This window comes from Nicotiana sylvestris, chromosome 5 (genome assembly GCF_000393655.2).
Source record: "Nicotiana sylvestris chromosome 5, ASM39365v2, whole genome shotgun sequence".
NCBI lineage: Eukaryota > Viridiplantae > Streptophyta > Magnoliopsida > Solanales > Solanaceae > Nicotiana > Nicotiana sylvestris.
Window position 1 is genome coordinate 182,406,938 of NC_091061.1, and position 22,415 is coordinate 182,429,352.

The 22,415-nt window shown below is 35.8% G+C and overlaps 1 long non-coding RNA gene across 1 annotated transcript; it reads right to left on the bottom strand.

Annotated features, from left to right (window-relative positions):
- Positions 1 to 11,295: 11,295 nt before the first annotated feature.
- LOC104219494 (uncharacterized) lies at positions 11,296 to 13,704 on the bottom strand. Its single transcript, XR_011407474.1, has 5 exons — positions 13,188 to 13,704; positions 13,018 to 13,096; positions 12,149 to 12,298; positions 11,929 to 12,062; positions 11,296 to 11,852 (listed from the first exon to the last, which is right to left on the bottom strand). It is a non-coding gene; the product is annotated as an uncharacterized lncRNA (long non-coding RNA).
- Between the last annotated feature and the right edge of the window lie 8,711 nt (positions 13,705 to 22,415).

Sequence of the window (22,415 nt, forward strand, 5' to 3'; positions counted from 1 at the left end):
CTAAGTGTAAAACTTGTGGGAAATTAATGTCGCATAAATATGTAGGAGACCGTAGCGGCACAGGTAGTTTGACTAGGCACATAAAAACACACCCTAGAGATAAGGCTAGATTTTTTCAAATGAAAGCGCATCTAGAGGGGACAAGTGTAGATTCTGCGATTAACCCTAGTACAGGTTCAAATCTAGTTCAACCAGGAATTAACACTGTCACTGGAGGTATTTTATATTACGATCCAAATAGAGATCGTGAAGAATTAGCAAAGATGATTACTGTTATGTGCTTACCTTATACTTTTGCTTCTAATCCTAATTGGGTTCATTATATTAGAAGAGTGTTTAATCCTACTTATAAAGGTTGGCCTCGCGCAACAGTTAAGAGTGATATTTATAAATTCAAACATGAATATGAACAATATTTGCGTTATTTATTTACTCATATACCTAATCGGATTTCTATTACTACTGATATTGGTAGAAGTGGTAATGATTGTGATTACCTAACTGTTACAAGTCATTGGATAGATGAAGAATGGATAATGCAAAAACGCATAATTGCATATAGAATAATTAATTCGCGTCACACAGGTAAATTTATAGCTAACACTGTTGCAGATATTTGTAGATATTTTTGCTTTAGCGATAAAATAATGGCAATTTCAATGGATAATGCTTCTAGTAACACCAGTGCTATAGGCATGCTTACAACAACACTAAATCCTGCATTTACTAATATTTTCCATGTTAGATGTATTTGTCATATTTATCATTTAATTGTCGGTGATGGTATGCGAATATTAAACATAGAAATTGAAAAGGTTAGAATGGCTCTTAATTGGCTTTTTTATTCAAACCGTAGAAGTAGACTTAGAGAGTATTTTAAAAAATGTGATGAATATGGCCTTAGAGAAAGAAAGGTTCCTAAACCTTGCCCGACTAGATGGAATTGTATGTACGAAAGTTTAGTAGTAGCATATGAATATAGAAACCCAATTAATGCAACGTTTAATTCTCGGGTAGGTGGTGAAGATGATGATGAAATGCTTACCACTCAAGATTGGACTAATGTTAAAATTCTTTTAGATTTTTTAGAACATTTTCAAATTGCAACAAATGCATTTTCTGGGCAATATTATCCTACTATTTCAAACTGTTTAGTTTATATTGCAGCACTATCTGATTTGTTTGTTGAATTTAGTGAGGGTGGGGATATTTATGAACTTGCTATAAATGAAATGAAACAAAAGTTTAAAAAATATTTTTTTCCTATCCCTCCTATTTATGGTCTTGCTGCAATGCTAAATCCTACAATGAAATTGGGAGGTCCTCATTTTTGGTATTCAAATATTTATAAGGCTTTAGATCTTTCAAATGAGGAAATTGCGACACTTGCAGATGCAAAAGCTTCAATTAAGATTAACGCTCAAACAGTTTATAATGCTTATCAACTTGCCTTAGAGCATGCTAGGCCAACTATTCCAACCCCTACTTCGTCTAGCTCACAATCCTCTAAAAGAGTTGCGGGCTTAAAAGCTCTTAAATCTTGGACGGAGTTCAGGGGGTCTCAAGGTGAAAATTATGATGAAACTTCACATCTAAATGAGCTTCAAGTTTATTTGTCTCAGGGACTTGAAAAGGAGAATCCAGACGGCTCTTTTGATCTTTTGGAATGGTGGAAGGCAAGGGAAAAACATTTTCCTGTTCTTGCAAGGATGGCTCGGGATATTTTATCAATTCAAGCTTCAACTGTTGCATCAGAGAGCGCTTTCAGTCAAGCAAGACTGCAAATAGGTGATCATAGAGCGTCTATGAGGGATAGCTTGGAAAAATCAGTATTGTTTAGAGATTGGATCCGCTCGGAAAGAAGAAACTTTGGAATTGCAGAAGCACAACCGGCGATAGATGAAGCTTATGAAGAAATGATAGCGGAACTTACGGAGGATTCGGCTTCGCCCGGAAGTGGTGATGAACAAGCTTCTTTTCCACCACCACCAACGCAACCTCCTCCGAACCTTGAAGGATTTATGAGATTTGTTAGAGATAATACATAGAATAATATGTAACTTGTATTTTGGCACATCTTCCTTAGTTTTTTTCCTTCTAATGGTGGTATTAGTACCTTGTTGTGCTCATTCCATTGGGGGAAGGATGACTAAGAAAGATATGTCATTTTTTGGTAATAAAATTTATTGCTTCTACCCATGAGCTTCTTTTCGCAATATTTCTTTGTCTATACTTAGAATTATTTATATGCTACAATATATACATAATATACAATATATATACTACAAGAAAATATATTTATAAGATACAATATATACATAAGATACAATATATATACTACAAGAAAATATATAAGAGAATATATATACATAAGATACAATATAATATACTACAAGAAAATATATTATGCTACAATATATACATAATATACAATATATATACTACAAGAAAATATATAAGAGAATATATATACATAAGATACAATATAATATACTACAAGAAAATATATTATGCTACAATATATACATAATATACAATATATACATAAGATACAATATATATACTACAAGAAAATATATAAGAGAATATATATACATAAGATACAATATAATATACTACAAGAAAATATATTATGCTACAATATATACATAATATACAATATATATACTACAAGAAAATATATTATTATGCGAATATATATACATAAGATACAATACATATACTAAAAGAAAATATATAAGAGAATATATATACATAAGATACAATATAATATACTTCAAGAAGTGATATTTATGCATGACAATTTAGTGTTTTACTATTGTTTTGTTATTTTCTTTTTCGTCAAGCACTTTAATAATTAGATATACATATATACTACATATTAATATAGCCATGATACTACAAGAAATTGTCTTAAAAAAAAAAAAAAAAAGCCCGCTAGGCCCGCGAAGCCCACGAGCCCGGCCCGTTAAGCACAGGACCATGTGGGCTTAGGCCCGTCACGGGCCGGTTCCACCCATTAGGCCCACGAAGACCGGGACCGCCAGGCCCGGGACCGCCAGAGCCCGGGACCACGAAGCCCGGGACCGCGAGGCCCGGCCCGTTAGGCCCACTAAGGCCCGGGCCCGGGACAAAATACAGCATTAGTCAGCAACAGTAATAACACAGCAACAGCAGATTCAGCAACATCGCAAACCAGTACAGTAGGAATAGCAGAAAACCCAGAAGACTATAAACGACTCCAAGTATAGTGAAGAAGTAAAAGGCAGGAAGGTTCTGACTATTTCAGATCTTAAGCGAGGCAATGAAGCAGTAACTATTTTTTTCAACTTCAAAACTCTCCAAAATGAATTCTGCCCCTGTATATTCAGTGTATACAGAATGTATATCGGGTGTATACTTCTCACTCCGCCCCCTCTTTTTTTCTTCTCTCTATCTAGTTTTTCCTCTCTTTTTTTCCACCCTTCTTCCTAAATTTTCTCTTCTATTTATAGCAAAATTTTCGAAATTTTCAGATTTGTTTTTTATTATTTTATTATTTTTTAATTAAAAGAAATCCCACTTACAAATTGCTTTTATTTTTTTAGAAAAAGAAATCCCACCTTTATTTACTTTTATTTTTAAAATTCCAACTTTAATTACTTTATCTTATTTAAAATCCCACTTTTTATTTTTTTAAAAGAGAATCTCACTTTATTTAACTTTTCTTTAAAAAATAAACCACTATCTTTTCTTTTTCTTTTAAAAATGCTACTTTCAATTACTTTAAATTTTTTAAATTTTCAGATATCTTTATATTTATTTTTTAATTCCAACCTTCTTTTACTTTTAAATTTTTTAAAACTTTTTACTTTTTTTTAAAATTTTCTACATTCTTTTACATTTTTTTATTTTTTTATTTTTTATTTTTTTAAAATCATTTCCGAAATTACTATATATATATATATATATATATATATATATTTTTTTTTTAAATAAAAATAATAAATAAAATAAAATATTTTCGGATTTTTTTTATATATATAAAAAAACAAAAAATAAAACTATTAATAGTGATAATTCACTTTTTTTTATTTTTTTATTTTTTTTTGGTTTTGTTTTGTGTTGGACAAAAATGAAGAAGGGGTGTTGGGTTAATGGACTGGGTCGACCCAGTTCGAAATGGACTGGGTCGTAGGGAAGATTGGGCCATTTTTTGGGCCTATAGCTTGAAATTGAAGAAGAGGCCCAATTCCGACTTTCTTTATATTTTCGCTCTCTTTTCTTCTTTTATTTTTCTAAAACTAAATTATAAAAATACTTAAACTATTATTAAGAACTAAATTAAGTTATAAAGGCGCAAATTAACTCCCAATAACAATTAACGCACAATTAAGTATTAATTAAGCATAAAATTGTATATTTGGACATTAAATGCTAAAAATGCAAACGATGCCTATTTTTGTAATTTTTAATTTTTGTAAAACAATTTTAATTACTAACAATTGTAGAATTAAATCCTACATGCAAAATGCGACATATTTTTGTATTTTTTATTAATTTAGCGAATAAACACGCACAGACAAATACAAATAATTCTTCAAAATATCACAAAATTGTACACCAAAGAAAAATCATTTTATTTTTGAATTTTTTGGGAGTAATTCTCATATAGGGCAAAAATCACGTGCTTACAGCAAGCGAAGGGCGCCTTGTCGAGGGTTAGAGCGCTGGAGGCGGAGAACCGCGTTAACAAGAGGGAACGTGGGCTGCAGAGGTCTACTGCGACTTTTCGAGAGGCGGCGTTAGAGGAACGCATTGGCGTTTATGAACGGGATGCCCAAACTGCGGCGGATCGGAATACGGCCTTGGAGGCCGAGAACCAGCGCCTGAGGGACCAGGCCGCTTCTTTTGGCCCAGCCCGTGATCTTTAGACGTTTGCCGAGGCCTAACTTGATGTATAGAGAAGATTGTGGGAGGCCGGTATTGTGTTAGAGGTCGCTATTGAAGAAGCCCGTCAAAAGGTTCGTGAGGCTCGTGCCGACTGCGGCTTCGACCCAGCTACGCTAGGGGTCGATGATGGCGCTGAGGGCGCTGGTGATGCTGATGATGGCGCAGGCGGCGCCGAGTAAAAAGGATTTGTTATGTTTGTTTTGTTTTTCTTGTTTTCGTTGCCGTTTGGCTAACTCTCTTTTTCTTTACCGGCCTTGGCCGGATGTAAGCGGGGATGACCCGTTGTAAATAAAGATGTAAATATATGCTACTTTATTTTCCTTTACCTGCCTTGTGTTTATTTTGTATCTTTTTTGTTCCTAAGTTTTTCTTTTTGCGCGCGCTCAAGGGGGGTTTTGTCTCAGAGTTTTTACTGGCAGGCGTGTTAATCCCCTATGTCCTTAGTCGTGATGGCGCCGATGGCCTTGACCATGATGACGTTGATGGCCTTGGCCAGGATGACGCTGATGGCTTTGGCCAGGTAGGTGACTTCGACTGTTGTCGAGTCGTTTGCTTGCCTTAGTCAGAAACTAGGTTGGTTGTTAATAGCGATGGCCTTGGCCATGATTAAAAGCTAATTTGTTATGCTTATCGTTTTCTTTTACTTGGTGTGAACAAATTGTAGCCGTTATTCGGCGATAGCGGCACTTAGCCTCAGTCCCAGTTCGGGCGTGGTCGAACTACTGGCCGTGATGGTAAGAAACGGCCTTGTATTTCGACCGTGACCGAAATTTACGTGGCCCGAATCTTAGTTCGAGTTAGGCGTACTTACTTGAATGGCGAGGGTGCTTAACTTGTTTCTTCGTCCGTTGAGGAACAGGCCTTGCTACGTCCAATAGTGAGGGCGCCTGGCCTGAGTTTTGGTTCAAGCAGGGTTGAACTCTGTAGATTTGAGGACGAAGGTGTTCAGCCTTTTTTTTTTTAGCTAGATTGGGCTCGCGGCGGCGAAGGCGTATAACCTGAGTCCCAGTTCAACTCTTAGTTGAACCTTTTGGGTGAAGGCATATAGCCTGAGTCGTTGTTCAACCGTAGTTGAACCTTAGAATTTCTGATGGCGAAGGCGTATGGCCTGAGTCCCAGTTCAACTCTTAGTTGAACTTTTTGGGTGAAGGCACATAGCCTGAGTCGTTGTTCAACCGTAGTTGAATCTTGCAATTTTTTATGGCGAAGGCGCATGGCCAGAGTCCCAGTTCAACTCTTAGTTGAACTTTTTGGGCGAAGGCACATAGCCTGAGTCGTTGTTCAACCGTAGTTGAATCTTGCAATTTTTTATGCCGAAGGTGCATGGCCTGAGTCCCAGTTCAACTCTTAGTTGAACTTTTTGGGCGAAGGCACATAGCCTGAGTCGTTGTTCAACCGTAGTTGAATCTTGCAATTTTTGATGGCGAAGGCGCATGGCCTGAGTCCCAGTTCAACTCTTAGTTGAACTTTTTGGGCGAAGGCACATAGCCTGAGTCGTTGCTCAACCGTGGTTGAATCTTGCTATTTTTTATGGCAAAGGCGCATGGCCTGAGTCCTAGTTCAACTCTTAGTGAACATTTTGGGCGAAGGCACATAGCCTGAGTCGTTGTTCAACCGTGGTTGAATCTTGCAATTTTTATGCCGAAGGTGCATGGCCTGAGTCCCAGTTCAACTCTTAGTTGAACTTTTTGGGCGAAGGCACATAGCCTGAGTCGTTGTTCAATCGTAGTTGAATCTTGCAATTTTTTATGGCGAAGGCGCATGGCCTGAGTCCCAATTCAACTCTTAGTTGAACTTTTTGGGCAAAGGCACATAGCCTGAGTCGTTGCTCAACCGTGGTTGAATCTTGCTATTTTTGATGGCTAAGGCGCATGGCCTGAGTCCCAGTTCAACTCTTAGTTGAACTTTTTGGACGAAGGCACATAGCCTGAGTCGTTGTTCAACCGTAGTTAAATCTTGCAATTTTTGATGGCGTAGGCGCATGGCCTGAGTCCCAGTTCAACTCTTAGTTGAACTTTTTGGGCGAAGGCGCATAGCCTGAGTCGTTGTTCAACCGTAGTTGAATCTTGCAATTTTTTATGGCGAAGGCGCATGGCCTGAGTCCCAGTTCAACTCTTAGTTGAACTTTTTAGGTGAAGGCACATAGCCCGAGTCGTTGTTCAACCGTGGTTGAATCTGGCTATTTTTGATGGCGAAGGCGCATGGCCTGAGTTCAAGTTCAACTCTTAGTTGAACTTTTTGGGCGAAGGCACATAGCCTGAGTCGTTGTTTAATCGTAGTTGAATCTTGCAACTTTTGATGGCAAAGGCGCATGGCCTGAGTCCTGGTTCAACTTATAGTTGATATTTTTCTTCCCGCATAACCCATTGTGTGTAGGGCGTTGGGGGTTGGTTTCGATTTGAGATCTTGCACGATTTGTGTGTAGTCTTCTCGACTAGTTTGTATAGGTTACCCCGTTATGGGTACCTTATATGCGTTCTCCCCGTAGGGAGGGGATCTACTTCTTCTTCTTCTTCTCGCACTTATTTGAAGATGGAGGGGTGAGGGACTCGGGACTCAGGTTCTTGTCGAAACTTTTGAGTTCCCTTTACCCGCTATGTTGCTTTGGCTCGTTCGAGTTGGGTTGCTTTCCCCTTTGGGTGTTTTCTTTCCTTTTTGGTCCAAGGATGAACTACACGATTCTGCTATGAAATCCCCACAGACGACGCCAAATTGTTTAGCTCGAAGTTGTCATACACTTCGTGAGCATAAAACAATCACAATAAATCAAGGGCCAATCATAGCAGATCGTAATAAATCAAAAGACCAAACGAAAGAAATAAAATAACAAGTCTTTGAAACTAGGGAGAAATATGTAAAGAGCTTTTATTAATAGTATCAATTTAGCTTTCCTCTCCATGGAGAGGTTCAGAGCTTTACAATGGTATTCCCTTTTTCCCATCGTATGGGTAATGTTGTGTATGTTCTCCCTTTTGTGGGAGTAGTAGTGAAGAAGAAGAAGAAGAAGAAGAAGAAGAAGCCCCCTTCTAGGGTTCTTTCTCTTAGTATTTATAGCTGTAGGCTGGATGAGCTGGCGATAAGTGGCCGTGACCACGTCGGTATATGGCTCGTGCGACGATAGACAGGTCGTAGCCTCCCTGATGACGTCCCGTATCCACGAATTATTAATGATTACAATTGGTCATACTACTTGTAATTTATACTTTAGCTTTCGAAATAACTCATATCGGTAATTATTGGGGGGGGGGGGTCACATTTTGACCTATACAATAACATTATTATATAATAGCATTTCACTATAAACGTCAAGTTTTTCCGGAACTAAATTTTATGTTATATTATAAAAAAAAAAAAATTGGAACCCTAGGAAAATCCGCAGTAACTACAGCATTTGCCCTTCGAGTGTGCACTCTGTGCAAACTGGGTAAACCCCTCACTGTGTAATAGCCCGCAAACCACATAGGGGATGTAAACCGCACTAGGCAAACCATGTGCGATAAGCTCGACCCAAAAGTCATTGAGGGGTGATCGATCCCAGGTCATCTGTACGGATGACCGCCCTCCAAACTCGGCCATCCCCGAAGGAATATAATATATATATTCTATAATAGCAATTTGCTATAGTATCTAAAAATATTTGAAACAAACAAAACTGTTATAAAGAGATTTGACTGCATTATTATAATCGAGAACAATTAGAATCCCGTACGATACTAAAAAGGATGGAATAAAAAACACTATGTTATGCTATTTGAAATTAGTAATATTGTTACCGGGCACATATCAATGATTAATGATATTGATAATGTAAGGACATTTTATTTATAGAAAATTGTTATCAATCGCTTTCTATAGAAAAAATGACTACAGTATTAAATTCTATTTAATTGGGTAATGTTTGAAACAGATTCAATGATTGTTATACCTAGTTGAGTACTTAAATAACAAGCTAGAGTAACAAAATTAATGTTGATTGATGGAGCATCATAGATCATGCTAGTTTAAAGAAACATGTTGATTAATTAATTTCATATTCAAATACTTTATAGGATCAATAATAAAGGTAAAGAAATTCAAAAGGTCAGCTAATCTAGTTACTCAGACGCTAATAACCACCAAAGAACCAAGGTGGATCTAATATTTAAATTTTATGGGTTCAACTTTTAAGATTTTAGCATTGAATTTATTATATTTTTAAATTTATGTGTTGAATTTATTATTTATGTAATTATAACGAATTTTTACATATAATATATTAATCCGCGTCGAAAGTTATAGGTTCAATTGAACCTGTCATCGACATTCTAAATCTGCTCCTACCAAAAAATGTGGTGCAGTGGATGGATGGAATGCTTTTCTCTTAACCAGAAGTCTCAGATTCAAGCCCTACGTATGGAAAAATCTTTGGTATGAAAAAATCTTTGATAATGAGGCCCTACGCAACGTGAATTCAAATATATTGTTGTGCTCCAATGCAGGTACCGAATACCAAATAAAAAACCTAAAAAAAAAAGGTGCCAATATAATACGAAAATGCTGCGGCAAATGAAATTGGATTCCTTCATCTATTACTTGTTGATCAGATAGATTCATTCCTTAAGTTAAGATTTATTTCTTAATTACGCCATTATCGAAACTCCCTCCGTCCTATGTTTCATATCTCGAGATTAAAACTATATAGAATTTACTAACATTTAAATACATATTTTCCGTTATAATGACATAAAAAAGAAATGAACGTGTTGTACTTTTTATATAATTTTTAAATATACAACAACAAATTAGTGTAATCCCATGTGACTTTGGAAGGATAGTTTTTGCGCAAACCCTACCCCAACCTTATAAAGATAGAGAGAAATTTTTTAAAAATATTTTAATTTTATTATTAAAATATTAAATTGATGTAATCTAATTTATACGATTAGTCAAATTCATCATGCATCTCTCTCCGGTTCACTTTAAATCATTTTTTTTGGTTGATTTGACACATAAAAAAGAAGTTTTTTATTAATTAATGATGTGATTGACTAGAAAGTCCTCCCTTGAAATGTATAATTAATCATATCTATGAGGTAAAAACAACTTGTAGTGTTCTTTCGCGAGTGAAATTCCTTTTTAATGTCATAATCATGATTAGTGAAATAAGCACAATTCAAGAATCGTCCAATATAATACACTGAAATAATTTTTTCACCTTTGTTCATCAAAATATTTAATGGATTTAGCTATTAATATACAGCTTCAAGCGTCCCTATCTTATCCATTTAATTTACAGCTTCAAGTGTTACAAAAGAAACCAAGTTTATGACCACAAATGAAGTTAAAAATAATCTTAACCTACAACTGGCACGGTATATATGCAATCCCTACTGATTCCTCAACTTCATGAGAAATATGCAAAAACTTTACATCAACTACGATAAACTAAGTATAGTCCAACAAATGGAATTTGGGGAAGATAGTGTCATGAGAATGATGAGAAACCGCATAATACAACTAATTAGCAAACTACATTTAACTGGATAATAACATACCAAAAACAGAGCATTTCAAATGTACTAAAGACTACTTTCAGATAATATAAAAAAAAGACTATGATGCAATAATTGCACTATTAGACAAGCTATACCAAATACTTCAGCAATTCATAACACTGCTTCCAAATATTACAAAAATATTGAATCATTCACTGCAAGATATCAAGGTGCATTATCATTTGAACCAACAGTTTCCCCCATCTGGCTAGGAGGTGTCTCGGCCACCACTTCATCATCATCATGCCCCGGAGATAAGGCACCAACTTGGGGAAGTGGAGTGTCCTCAGGGTAGGATGATGTCCCACCTACTTGGTCCAGAGCTGCACCAGCATTGTGTGCAAGCACCGCTGCAACAGCAATATGCTTTGAAGATGTAGGTGGCGTGTTCGACACATATCTACCAATATTGAGTAGCCTTGAAGAGTAGGAAGAAAATCCACCTTCTTGGTCCAGAGCTATACCAGTATTGAGTGCAGGCACCGCTTGGTCCAGAGCTGCACCAGCATTGTGTGCAGGCACCGCTGCAACAGCAACATGCCTTGAAGATGTAGGTGGCGTGTTCGACTTCAAGGCTACTCAATATTGGTAGCTATGTGTCGAACACGCCACCTACATCTTCAAGGCATGTTGTTGTTGCAGCGGTGCCTGCACACAATGCTGGTGCAGCTCTGGACCAAGTAGGTGGGACATCATCCTACCCTGAGGACACTCGACCTCCCCAAGCTGGTGCCTTATCTCCGGGGCATGATGATGATGAAGTGGTGGCCGAGACACCTCCTAGCCAGATGGGGGAAACTGTTGGTTCAAATGATAATGCACCTTGATATCTTGCAGTGAATGATTCAATATTTTTATAATATTTGGAAGCAGTGTTATGAATTGCTAAAGTGTTTGGTATAGCTTGTCTAATAGTGCAATTATTGCACCCTAGTCTTTTTTTATATTATCTGAAAGTAGTCTTTAGTACATTTGAAAGCACTCTTGAAATGCTCTGCTTTTGGTATGTTATTATCCAGTTAAAGGTGGATCTTCTTCCTACTCTTCAAGATCCACCTTCTTGGTCCGGAGCTGCTATACCAGTATTGAGTGCAGGCACCACCACTTCAACTACATCAGTCCTTGGAGGAGACACATCCATTGGTTGTCCCAAAGCTAAGGCATCATTGTTTGGGGCTTCAGCAGGCAATTTCTTAACAGATTCAGACTCCGGTACAGCTTCGTGCTGGCTTGGAAGTTGCCCAACATAGCCATTAGGTATGGCTTCAACAACACAAATATATATTGGGTCACGTCATCGCCATTAGGAACTGGTATAGGTTGAATACGAAAAACAAATTTCCCCAACATTGGAACCAATCTTGGAATAATAGACTCGGCAACAATCTACAACGACAGTAAAATAACCTTAGTATAATATTAACACACTATACACAAACAAAACAATTAAGTCATTTCTTACTTCAGTATTTTGACTCAAAATATAAGAGAACTTCCTCAAAAGGATATTTAAAGATTATCCCAACTTGCTGGTCAAATGCAGTTAATAACAGCGTTTCCTTGCTAGCATCAACTACTTCAAAAGACAAAGAACATCTGCAATAAAATAAGAACTTAATATACAACCAAATTAACCACAAACACAAAAAAAACAGAGAACACAAATATGTTATTAGACATACCTAACAGTACCATGATCTTTCCCCATGCAGTGAGGACAACTAAAGCTCTTCCTCACAAACAGTAACCGAACGATTACATGTTTTACATTTAACGTAAAACACACAATCCTTAATGCTATGAATGTCAGCATCTAGCAAGAATGTGACAGGCTAAACAGGGGTAAACCAACAACATATACGTAAATGATAAGATCTAAGAAAACAGGCTTAAGCAACAAACCAGACAAAAGCAAAGAAACAAACACAATGAAACCAAAGAAACAAAAGCAAAGACACACAGCATGCAAAATAAGACAGACTAAACATCAAGTTAAAACTTATTAAAGGTTCCAGGACCACATATAACATTCAATAAAACAAACCTATTTTATGAACTACCTCATTAAAAAGACAACAGACAGAACAACAAAGACGAGCAGAGAAATACAACAACAACAACAACAACTATCCAGTAAAATCCCACCAGGTGGGATCTGGGGAGAGTAATGTGTACGCAGACCTTACCCCTACCCGATAGGGCAGAGAGACTATTTCCGATAGACCCTCAGCTCAGAAAGATGGAAATAAGAAAAATCTAATATAATAATAAAAACTTTATATTAAAGGTTAAAGGCCCAAATATAACATTCAATAAAACAAAACTATTTTCTGAACTACCTCCTATAAAACAACGGAAATAACAACAAAGTCAAGCAGAGAAATCTCATAGAATAAGAAATACTTTAGATTAAAGGTTCCAGGACCAATAAAACAAACATATTATCTGCACTAGGTCGTAAAAACAACAAAAAGAAGAACAGAATCTAAGATAATAACAAATACTTTAAAAGCATTTATCTATCACACTAATCCATGACAAAAAAAATTACCTCGTGGAGACCCAAAAAAGGATCAGAAACAAGAGAAGATATAGTGCTCTTGGTTGCAATTTTAAGTTCTTCAAGTTGCCTAAAAAAAAATTGATCAACAAAAAATTTCTAAGTAAAAATTGCTTAAACGAAAAAATATAAAATAAAAATTACAAGTCACATTTCAATACCTTTCAAGGGAGATTATATAGGCCCAACAACCACCTTTGGGATCTTTTTGGCAAAACAGAATCCTCTTTCAAGCGATTTTTGATGAAAAGAACCCGATTCCTCCGAAGAAATGAACCAATCGAGTGAGGGTATCGAGGTTTGATTCGTCAAAATGATCACTAAAAGACAAGAGGGGTTGCTCTGATGGTAAGCAACCGTCACTTCCAACCGAAAGGTTGTAAGTTCGAGTCTCCCCAAGAGCAAGGTGGGAAGTTCTTGGAGGGAAGGATGCCGGGGTCTATTTGGAAACAGTCTTTCTACCCTAGGTAGGGGTAAGATCTGCGTACACACTACCCTCCTCATACCCCACTAAGTGGGATTATACTGGATTGTTGTTGTTGTTGTTGATCACAAAAAGGACAGCCCTTACAGTCAGTAGAATTCAAAAGATTGTGGCAAGGAAAGCATACGTTATCTGAAGACATTATAGGCGATTGGAGTTTTTTCAGCAGCTTAGGGTTTAGAGTATGTGAAGTTGGGGTTTGGGATGAAATCCTTTCTAATATATAATAAAAAATATGGCTCTGGAGAATGCACGATTGGATGGACAAAATGGATTAATGGTCCGATAGAGATCGGCGGGCCAGCCCAAATTGGGCACCAATCCTTTAGACATTATAGGAATGAGGAAAAATCGATCACTGGTTGTTATAAATTGAAAAATACAACAATAAACATTTAACTTGAGTAAACAAATAGCCATTTAATGTAAAAAAATATATTTACAACAATTATGAAAAATAACCACTATCATTGAAAATAAGTTTCATATAGAATTAATTAAACTCCAAAACATTATAATAAAATTTGATAATAGCTATTTATCTTTTACTTAGATTAAAATGGGTAGCACACACGCTAATACTACAAACAAGTTAACAAATCTCAGATCTAGTAAACTCTCATCTTTGCATAAAAAGCAAAGCCGGGTGAGCTAAATATATCATCACAGATCAAAACGGATTATAAAAGAACAAAATAGCATCATAGATGCTTTTTGAGTAATCAAAAAATAGATATCAAAGCAAAAACAGATAAAAATTAATCAAAAATAGATATCAAAGCAAAAAACATAGTTATTAAAACAAGAGAGTGAAAGTAGAGATGGAGAAGAACAACATAGAGCCCGTTTAGCTTAGTTGATTTAGAGTAGCTGATAAGCATTAGGTGTTGAAAAGCACTTTTAAGTGTTAAAACTGATTTAAAAAATAAGCAGTTACGTGTTTGGATAAAAGTGCTGAAATTAATAATATGCAGCTGAAGAACTGGGTATAGATTTATTTTAAAATAAAGTATTTTAGTGATAGAATAGTAAATATTTTAGTCAAACTTAAAGTGCTTATAAGCTGAAATTTGATAAGTTGGGGGAGACCAACTTATGACTTTTGGCTTATTTTTTGCTTATAAGCACTTATCTTATAAGTATTTTTAATTTTACTAAATGCGTAGATAAGCCAAAAAGTGCTTATAAGCCAATTTGACCAGCTAATAAGCTTAGCCAAACGCCCTAGTAGAAAAGCTAGAAAAATTGAGAGAGAGCAAATGAAAATGAAGATAGTAAGAAGGGAACAATAAAAATACATAAGAAGATACAAAGTAGACGGTGTTATAAATATATTATATTATGGATGTTCATTTAGTACTCCGTTGTAAATAAGCTTCCTGAAGAAGCTTATCCATATGAGACTCCACCGTAAATATGTTTATCTATTTAGTACTATATTGGAAATAAGCTTCCTGAAGAAGCTTATCACTTCGGTACCCGGTTATGGATAAACATTACCCCCAGTAGAAGTTTATCCATACCGGGTATAATAGGCTTATCTTTTCAGTACCCAGTTATGGATAAACATTACCCCCGGTAGAAGATTATCCATACCGGGTATAATAAGCTTATCCATTCAGTACTCCGTTATGGATAAATATTGCTCTCAGTAGAAGATTATCCATATCTGGTACAGCAGCAGCTTACACAGCAGCTTGTAGCAGCTTACACTAGCAGCTTACACAACAGCTTATAGTAGCTTACACTGCAGCTTGTAGTAGCAGCTTACACAACAGCTTGTAGTAGCAGCTTACAGAGCAGCTTCCTTTCTTCTATAAATAGAAGAGATTTCAGTTCATTATGTACATCAGTTTGAATTCGAATAATATATCAGTTTCTCTCTATACTTGTCTTTACTTTATAGTCTTTATTTCATAACACGTTATCAGCACGAAGCTCTACCATCTCGAGCAAATATTTTGAAAGTATCTGAGGTAAGAACTTTCTTTTCCTAAATAATGTCAAATCTTTCTAAACTTGAATTTGTAGCCCTGGATATATCGGGCAAAAGCTACATGTCTTGGGTGCTTGATGCTGAAATTCATCTTGATGCGATGGGTCTGGCAGACACCATCAAGGATAAAAACCAGGCATCGAACCAAGACCGTGCCAAAGCAGTGATATTCCTACGCCATCACCTTGATGAGGGCCTGAAAATGGAATATCTCACTATTAAAGATCCAGTCATACTGTGGAATAATTTGAAAGATAGATATGACCACCTGAAGATGGTCGTTCTTCCACAGGCACGTTATGATTGGACTCATCTAAGGCTACAAGATTTTAAATCTATCAGTGAGTATAATTCTGCTATGTTCAGAATTATTTCCCAATTAAAATTATGTGGTGATAATATTACTGATCATGATATGTTGGAGAAAACTTTCACCACTTTTCATGCCTCGAATATGCTCCTGCAGCAGCAATATCGAGAGATGGGATTTAAAAAGTATTCTGAACTTATCTCACATCTTCTTATAGCAGAGCAACATAATGGGCTATTAATGAAAAATCATGAAAGCCGACCTATTGGTTCTTGTCCATTCCCTGAAGTGAATGAGACGAACTTCCACCAAGCTAAACGTGGAAGAGGTCGTGGCCCCAGTCGTGGTCATGGCCGTGGTCGGGGAAGAAACCCCAATCATGGTAATAATAATGCACCAAAGAAGCCTCCTCACCACCAGCAGTGGAAAAGGAAGGAACAAAAGCATGAAGCGGTGCAAGCGCCAAATGCAGAAAATGCATGCTATAGATGTGGAGGAAAAGGGCACTGGTCACGTACTTGTCGTACGCCAAAGCACCTGGTTGAGCTTTATCAAGCCTCCCTGAAGAAGACAGAGAAAAATGCTGAAGCAAATTTTATTTCTGAAGATAATTTAGACTTCATGCATTTGGATGTAGCTGATTACTTTGCACTCCCAGAAGGAGAAATAAGTCATGTAATCGGTAGTGAATCTGTAGAAATGTAAATATTTTAATTTTTGTTGTTTGTAATAAATAGTATGGTTATGTAATTGTTGTACATAAATAAAAGTTATGCTTTGATAATGATGTTTACTATAATATATTTTATTTATGTTATTTTGAAGAATATGGATAACCCTCAAATTATGTTTGGATCAAAGACAAATCATGAAGATATGTGTGTTATTGATAGTGGAACAACTCATGCCATATTCAACGATCAGAAATACTTTTCTTATTTGCATAAGGAAAAAGCAAATGTTTCAACAATTTCTGGTAATATAAGTTTGATTGAAGGCTCCGGAAGAGCCATAATATTTCTGTCTAAGGGAACAAAACTTATTATAGACAATGCATTGTTCTCCTCCAAGTCCCGAAGAAACTTGTTGAGTTTTATAGATATCCGCCGAAATGGGTATCATGTAGAGACAATAGATGAAATGAACAGGGAATATCTTTGTATTACAAAGAATATTTCTGGCCAGAAATGCATTGTAGAAAAGTTACCAACTTTATCTTCTGGCTTATACTATTCAAAAATTAGTACAATTGAAGCACACTCTATCGTAAACCAGAAGTTTACGGATTCAAATACTTTTGTGCTTTGGCATGGCCGTTTGGGCCATCCCGGATCAATAATGATGAGACGAATTACTGAAAATTCGAGTGGGCATCCATTAAAGAACTTGAAGATTCTTACAAATGACGAATTTTCTTGTGATGCTTGTTATCAAGGAAAAATGATCACTAGACCATCACCGATGAAGGTTGGTATTGAATCCCCTGCCTTTTTAGAGCGTATACATGGGGATATATGTGGACCTATTCACCCACCAAGTGGGTTGTTTAGATATTTTATGGTCCTAATAGATGCATCTTCAAGATGGTCTCATGTGTGCCTACTATCATCTCGCAACCTGGCGTTTGCAAAGCTATTAGCCCAAATAATTCGATTAAGGGCACAATTCCCATATTATCCTATAAAGGCCATTCGCCTTGATAATGCTGGAGAATTCTCATCTCAAGCTTTTGATGATTATTGTCTATCAGTTGGGATAAAAGTTGAACATCCTGTAGCTTATGTTCATACTCAAAATGGCCTTGCAGAGTCATTTATTAAACGCCTGCAATTGATAGCAAGACCACTACTTATGAAAACAAAATGGCCCACTACTGTTTGGGGTCATGCTATCTTGCATGCAGCATCACTTATCCGTCTCAGACCGACACATTATAATAAATATTCTCCGTCACAATTAGTTTTTGGTCATGAACCAAATATTGCCCATCTACGAATTTTCGGATGTGCTGTATATGTGCCAGTAGCACCACCACAACGTAGTAAGATGGGACCACAGAGAAGGATAGGAATATATGTTGGGTTTGAATCACCCTCTATTATTCGCTATCTTGAACCATTGACAGGAGATTTATTTACTGCTCGATTTGCAGATTGTCGGTTTGATGAAACAAATTTCCCACAATTAGGGGGAGAGAAAAAGGAAATCAAAAGAGAAATTGTGTGGAAAGTTTCATCATTATCTCACTTTGATCCCCGTACCCCTATATGTAATCAGGAGGTCCAGAAGATCATCCATTTACAGAATATAGCAAATCAAATGCCAGACGCATTTACTGATTTGAAAAGGATAACTAAGTCACATATCCCAGCAGAGAATGTGCCTATCCGAATTGATGTCCCAGTAGGACCATCTACTAGCATGAGAGCTAGTGAACCTAAAGCACGCCTGAAGCGTGGTAGGCCTTTGGGTTCTAAGGATCGAAATCCTCGAAAAAGAAAATCGACAAATGATCAAAACGATACTATGAAGGGATCTCCTGAAGAGACCCAAAATCTGATTAGTTCTGAGATTCCTGAAGAAATCAATGAACCCGAAGCTCATGTGAGTGAGGAACTTTTAATAAGTTCGAACGGTGATGGGATTAATTTAAATCGATTTGAAATAGTGGTGGATAATATTTTTGCATATAATGTTGCACTTAATATTATGCAAGATAGTGAGGATCTTGAACCTCGATCTGTCGAAGAATGTCGACAAAGATCTGATTGGCCAAAATGGCAAGAGGCAATTCAATCAGAATTGAAGTCACTTGCTAAAAGAGAGGTCTTTGGACCAGTAGTCCAAACACCTGCTGGTATAAAACCAGTTGGTCATAAATGGGTTTTTGTGCGAAAAAGGAATGATAAAAATGAAGTTGAAAGATACAAAGCTCGCCTTGTTGCACAAGGATTCTCACAACGACCTGGAGTCGATTTTGATGAAACATATTCACCTGTTATGGATGCCATAACATTTCGATATCTCATCAGTTTAGCACTACATGAAAAGCTTGAAATACATCTAATGGATGTAGTTACAGCTTATCTGTACGGTTCACTTGATAATGAAATTTATATGAAAATTCCTGAAGGATTTAAAATGCCTGAAGCAAAATCTCAGGAAATGTATTCAATCAGATTACAAAGATCTTTGTACGGTTTAAAGCAATCTGGGCGCATGTGGTATAATCGCCTTAGTGAATATTTGCTGAAAGAAGGTTACATAAATGATGTTATTTGTCCATGTATTTTTATAAAGAAAATGGCATCAGAATTTGTTATACTTGCTGTTTATGTTGATGACATAAATCTTGTTGGAACTCCAGAAGAGCTCCAAAAGGCAATTGAATATCTTAAGAAAGAATTTGAGATGAAAGATCTTGGAAAGACAAAACTTTGTCTTGGTCTGCAAATTGAACATTTAGCAGACGGGATCTTTATCCATCAATCTGCCTATACAGAAAGGGTCTTAAAACGCTTTTACATGGACAAAGCGCACCCATTGAGTACACCAATGGTTGTTCGATCACTTGAAGTGAATAAGGATTTGTTCCGACCTCCAGAAGAGGACGAGGAACTCCTTGGTCCCGAAGTACCCTATCTCAGTGCAATTGGTGCACTAATGTATCTTGCTAATGCTACAAGGCCTGACATAGCATTCTCTGTTAATTTACTAGCAAGATATAGTTCTTCTCCTACACGGAGACATTGGAACGGGATTAAGCATATATTGCGATATTTAAAGGGAACTCTTGATATGGGTTTGTTTTATGCTAACAAAGATAGTGCAGACCTTGTTGGTTATGCAGATGCAGGTTATTTATCTGATCCCCATAAAGCTCGATCTCAAACCGGCTACGTATTTACATATGGAGGTACTATCATATCATGGCGCTCCACAAAGCAATCTATTGTTGCTACTTCTTCAAATCACGCTGAGATAATAGCTATTCATGAAGCAAGTAGGGAGTGCGTATGGTTGAGATCAATAATTCATTTTATTCGAGAAAAATGTGGTTTGGAATGTGAGAAAAGACCCACAATTTTATACGAAGACAATGCTGCATGCATAGCCCAATTGAAGGGAGGATTTATAAAAGGAGATAGAACGAAGCACATTTCACCAAAATTATTCTACACACACGATCTTCAGAAAAATGGTGACATTGATGTGCAACAAATCCGTTCAAGTGATAATCCAGCAGATTTATTCACTAAATCTTTGCCAACTTCAACTTTTGAGAAGATGGTATACAAGATTGGAATGCGGAGACTCAAATATTTGAAACAAGGTTTTCATCAGGGGGAGTAAAATACGCGATGCACTCTTTTTCCCTTACTAAGGTTTTTTCCCATGGGGTTTTCCTTATAAGGTTTTTAATGAGGCACCTAACAATGCGTATTACTAAATATGTGTACTCTTTTTCCTTCACTAGAATTTTTTTTCCCACGTGGTTTTTCCTAGTGAGGTTTTAATGAGACACATTATCTTTTAATGAACATCCAAGGGGAGTGTTATAAATATATTATATTATGGATGTTCATTTAGTACTCCGTTGTAAATAAGCTTCCTGAAGAAGCTTATCCATATGGGATTCCACCATAAATATGTTTATCTATTTAGTACTATATTGGAAATAAGCTTCGTGAAGAAGCTTATCACTTCGGTACCCGGTAATGTTTATTACCCCCAGTAGAAGTTTATCCATACCGGGTATAATAGGCTTATCTTTTCAGTACCCAGTTATGGATAAACATTACCCCCAGTAGAAGATTATCCATACCGGGTATAATAAGCTTATCCATTCAGTACTCCGTTATGGATAAATATTGCTCTCAGTAGAAGATTATCCATATCTGGTACAGCAACAGCTTACACAACAGCTTGTAGTAGCAGCTTACACAGCAGCTTATAGTAGCTTACACTGCAGCTTGTAGTAGCAGCTTACACAGCAGCTTGTGGTAGCAGCTTACAGAGCAGTTTCATTTCTTCTATAAATAGAAGAGATTTCAGTTCATTATGTACATCAATTTGAATTCGAATAATATATCAGTTTCTCTCTATACTTATCTTTACTTATAGTCTTTATATTATAACAGACGGGTGGATTATAATAACTTGTTTATAAAGGGAGTGACAACTAGGGTTTCAGATGTGAATGGTGTTTAATGCCCCACGTCAGCATCTGTACTTTTTTTTCTTTTAAACTTTTTACATTATATTATATGTTTCCTTAATCTTTTCCCCTAATGGTGAAAAACACTTATGTATAAGTATTACTCCCTTCGTTTTAATTTATGTGAACCTGTTTGACTGAGCATGGACTTTAAGAAAAAAATGAAGATTTTTGAAATATGTGGTACTAAACAAATTCAGATGAGGCTCAGAGTATTTGTGTGGTTATAAAAGTTTCTCAATAAGGGTAGAGTTGTAACTTTAAGCTAAATTGTTACCAAATTTAGAAAGGGTTCATTCTTTTTGTAACGGACCAAAAATGAAATAGGTTCACATAAATTGGAACATAGGGAGTATTTACTGACTTTATAATTTTATCTTCTTTTTTTGTTTTATGTTTGAAGTTTGTCATGAATAATTGTAAAATTTATCAAGTATGTAGTATCTTGATACTTGGCATATTGTTATGACTAATAGTTTATATATTTATTCATAGATAATAGGTAGACAATATATAATACATAAATACTTCCTTTAATATAACATATATAATATAAATTTCTTACTTCGTCCAAAATAAATGTTCTTTTTATTTATTTATTTAGTATAAAATACATCAATATTTTGATTGTTTTCTTTATGCATTATATGAAATAACCAATTAGATTTTAAGGGTATTGGTGCTTTTAAAATAGTATAGATAACATAGTATGTAAAACCATAAGTTAAAGGCATACAATATATAAGTTTAAAAAGTATTTTTTTCATAAATGTTTTAAAATTTAAAAAAAAACAATACTAATTCATTTTCAAGTTAAATTAAGTTCACTCTATTTTATTTAACTGGAGTTTCTTTTAAATAACAAAATCATAATTTATATCTCCCATCTTTCTTGAACAAGCAAACAACTGGAATATCTTTTTAAAAAAGAATTCTATTCTTATTTTATTTCTTTTCTAAATTATACTTCCTCCTCCTTTTCCTTTTTATTTATTTAGTTACACTTACAATTAATATCGACCGTTATTTCATTAAAACAATCAACACGGTATAGAATATAGATGCAGGGGCGGAACTCAGAGCCAATAACAAAAGGCATTTTATTGTATTGATAAAAAATATCACACTAAACCCTATAATAATTGGTACTATTTGGATTAATTGGTGAGGGCTCCAGCTTCACATGGTTGACATGCGCAAGTTCGAATCCCCTTAAAATTAATGACTTTTTGTGTTGTTTCTTCTATTTTTATATAATTTTAAATCTTTTGTCATTATTTTGTCCTAAAAATTTAAATTTGACATATTATAGTGATGTCACTTGGTACCGAATTCATCGAAATAGTATCAAATATTAAATTATTTTTCTAATTAGTTCAAA